The sequence below is a fragment of the Crocodylus porosus genome, unplaced genomic scaffold (assembly GCF_001723895.1).
Source record: "Crocodylus porosus isolate Cpor-Errol unplaced genomic scaffold, CroPor_comp1, whole genome shotgun sequence".
Taxonomy (NCBI): domain Eukaryota; kingdom Metazoa; phylum Chordata; order Crocodylia; family Crocodylidae; genus Crocodylus; species Crocodylus porosus.
In genome coordinates, this window is record NW_017728931.1 from 72453460 (window position 1) to 72457708 (window position 4249).

Consider the following 4249-nt stretch of genomic DNA (forward strand, 5'->3'; position numbering starts at 1 on the left):
GGTATAGTGATAGAGTGTTAACTGCATCTTAATGCATGGTGTTGACTTGCCTTGTTGCCCTTTACATTTGGAAGTTAAGATTAGATATGACATGAGAAGGAATGGCAGGAAGGAAGGAACTAATAGCATGAGAATAGAGAAAAGGGAAAGGAAGAGATGCCCTGTGAAGTGGGATGAAGAGGAAGAGAAAGTATAGAAGGAGAAAAAGTATAGAGGGAAGAAGAAACAAAGGGAAGTTTATGTTCTGTTCCCATGACGGGCAATATTCTACCGATGTACAGCAATAAAGTTCCAGTGATACACATGAGGCTAATTAACTGAGGTACAATATGGTTCATTGTATTTAGACTAAAAACCCATTTGTATTTAGAGTAAAAACCCAGCCTGCTTTTAACATTCCTTTCCTGCACTTCTGCACTGTGTTGTGTTGTCTGCAGGTGGAAGAGCTGAAGTTCTCCAAGAACCAATGTTCTAAGAGTATTTCTGGCCTCTTCCAAACCAGAAGGCACTATAAATCTCTCCAAAACAATAAGCCCTGACCTTGAGAGATTTCCAAAAGTAGTAACATTGAGGTTCATTTCTAAACCAAACCACTTGGAAACTTTCCCATCGCTAGTTTAAAGGTGGTTGACATAAGGTTTCCAAATGGGGATATGCCGTATAATTCCCTTTGTTGTACTTAGATATGGTAGGCTGTAAAACAGAATGACAATTCAGTTATTTTCTTTTTCAAAATAGGCCTGGTGGTGTTTCTGGACATTATTGCTGAAATTAGTGACTTATCTGTGCATCATTGTGCATATCAGTGGTATTATATACTAAATAAGGAAGAATAGGGACTGGTAGTTTGCTGTCCTACTCTAAATAATAACAGCAATCAAGAACTCACTCAAAATGTCAGTTTGTAATGCAGATACTTTAAAAATCTCCTGGCTTATGGTGAGTCCTACAGACAGCGAATGGTTTTGTAATGTGGATGATTATATCACCTGGAATAGGTAGAAACTTAGTCCCAGGAAAATAAAGAGAAAGCCAGATTCTGCAATGTTTTATCATACAATATAGCACTTAGTCATGAAAGCAGTCCCACTGGATTCACAAGCATTAATACTTACAGGCAGGGCAGAATCAGGCCAAAAGTGAAAATGTAATATAATATCCAGTGTTCTGAAACCCCAGTGTTCTGAAATTCACAATCCTATGACCTTAGGACTGTAAACTACATATAATAGCATTTTCTGTACATTAAAATGCTCTGTATCTTTTTGCCTTCTAAAATTTCATCCAAAATACAAAACTACCCTACTCAGTTCACTTGAAAAAGGAATCCATTACCCTAGACTTTCCAACTGAGGGATTCTGAGTCCTGTAAAGTATTGATGAACTCAGCTAAAGCACTTTTGTAAAACTATTAGACTTACTCTTGTTTGTTCCTGCTCTCGTACAAATTGTACAGTAGCATTCTATACATGCATGTGGGATTGTTGAAGTGAGAATAACTCATCATTCTTGAAAAATATAACAGTTACAGTGAGAAAGAGAGATCTGCTGGACAATGTGTGCCTCACACCTTTTACCTGTAGGTGTCAGGAAAATACTTGCTACTCACTAGTGAGGGGGAGGAATTATAATTATAGTAAAGGCCTAGGAATGGGAGCCAGGAAACCTGGATTCTAGTGTTAGTTATCACAGTCATCATATGTGATTTCGGGCATATCTTTTGAATAATGGCCTCTGATTCCTGCTGCCTCACTTTCTGAGTTCCTAGACAGAAACTTCAGGTCCACTTGATTCTCAGAGGAGTTAGGCATCTGAAGCTCCCACTGATTTTTGTTTGGAGCGATGTGGGGGCTCAGGCCTTCTAAAAATCACTTTGCAAAGTATCCTGTTTGGGTTACCAAAAATGAAGCTACGCAAACTTGACAGACCCCTTGTGGAAATGTTGGCTTCAGATTCTTCTTTTGCAAAATAGATATAACATTTCTGTAAATGCCGAACAGGCAGTGCCTTGCAAAAACTATTACATTATATTTTTATACTTTAATATATTGACTAAGAAGAGAGATGGGGAGTTACTGTTTTTCACAAATCTATTTATAAACATTTTACCTAGACAATTTTACATTGCTTGTTGCACACAGAAATTTATTCCTCCCAGGTTTACTCATAAAAACAAAGTATAGATGAAAAATGACTTTGGGGCTTCTATAAGCCATTTTTCTAGAGAGCTTGACTTCTGTTTCCCATAAGAGATCAGAAACAGTGTCAGCCTTGTGACTACAATACTGAGGAAGGTAAAAGATAGCATCTTTGGAATGAAACTGCAGAAACATGACTCATCCCTTCTCTTTGCTTGCCAAGCTTACCTTGACATTTACTGCTTTTGCTGGAGTGTAGAACATGTTTACAGGAGTTTACCCAAGCAAATGCATCTGGGTTTCCTCCTGACTGTCAGTATCTTGTATAACTACATGAGTATTTTACTTTTCTGCTAAGTGGACTATTTCGTGTGCATTATGATTGCAAGTTACATGGAAATATGGACCTCAACCAAATCATAGATACAGATGTGAACAGACTTAACTTACAGCTGGCTCTTATGTTTATAAACGGCCAAACCAAACCCTGGATCTAAACACAGATGAATTTGAGAAGGTCAAATCAATTATCTGAAACTGACATCTCGGGATGGCAACTTCAAATGAATTATTCCTTGGATCATGTAATATCTGCTAGGAATGTGACTGACTACTAATACATTTTTTTACTGTTTAGGCCAGGTCTACATTAGGAATGACACCAATCTTTCAGCTAAAGCCATTCTTAATTGTTCTAGTTAAACTACTGCAAATCCTTTCTGTCAAAGTATCTTTTAGTTCTGTGTTTCTTCAGTGCTTAGTGCAACTGGGGCCCTGTTCCACAAGTGGGGTTTGCACCAGGAAAGAAGACTGTTTTATTCTAACTTGGATACCTTATCTAATCCCAACAAGCTCTTAGTTTCCAAATTCAGGGGGGTTTTGTGTTGATTTTCTAAGGCATTTACCAGCAGGTTTCTACAGTCCCTGTAATGATACAAAAGCATTAATTGGAAAAGAGAATGGCTAGCACTGAAGGGTTTGGATGCTGTGAAACCACTGCTTTTTTAACATAAACCAAAAGTTTCCAGTAAGCCTGTTCTTCTTCATCAGGTATTTTTGTCACCTGCCCCCAATGAAAAACCAGAAATATCAATTATTTTATATTGTATCTTAATATTATTATATATTAAGTAAATTATATGCACATCACATGTATAATATTACACATTTATATTATTTTATTGTGTATCATAGAAAAATACTCAGAATAATACTCCTTATTATACATAAGGAGATAAACAAAGTTTTATTTCTCTAACCAAACATTTTTAAGATTTAGGATTAAATGACTGATTTAGGATTAATGATAAAACATTTCTAATTTTGCATAATGACATTTATGTTTTTATGTTTTCATTACATGCAAATTGAAATCAGGTAAAGTAAGCCAAAAATAAATACCGTAGGTTGACAAATATTACCCATTTGTAGATTTTTATCATGATATTTAGCAAAATCTTTTTTCTGTGTTCACTTTTTCATCAGCATACTGTATGTCGTACGCAGAAATAACTTAGTGGTTTCTCGTTCGTGTTTATAGAGCCTAAGGAAATAACCCTACAGAAATAAACTGGTGACAGCAGCAAGGCAACCCTATCATTACCTTTGTAATTAATTTTATGAGATTTGAAACTGCTATCATATGTAATACAACTGTGCCAAATAATTGCAGCCCATACTTCCTATTTTTTGCTATATTTCAGAGAAGTTTTTGTACATATTTTAGTTTCTGTGTTTAGTATACATTTGTTTGATTTTAATGTATACAATTGACTTAATAAGTCTGTCCTTAATTAGTGCTTTTGTTGCACTGCCATAGCAACAACATCCAAATAACCAAACAAATGTGACCAGTGTCATACATCATACAGACAGTGCTAATGGCCCTCTAATCCTTACTGAATATTTAAGATCAGTGCCATGCACTCTGCTCTTCAAGAGTGCAATACTCCCCTCATGAAATTCAGTAGGTATGAAGCAGTTTCATTTCAAAAGTATCTATGTAGTGTTTTACCTTTAAAAAGATTCGTGGATGCCAAAAAGGAGCCATTTTTAAACATGTTATAATGGTGTTCTTTGATCTAGTGCCAACCCTGTCTTTAAATACATTT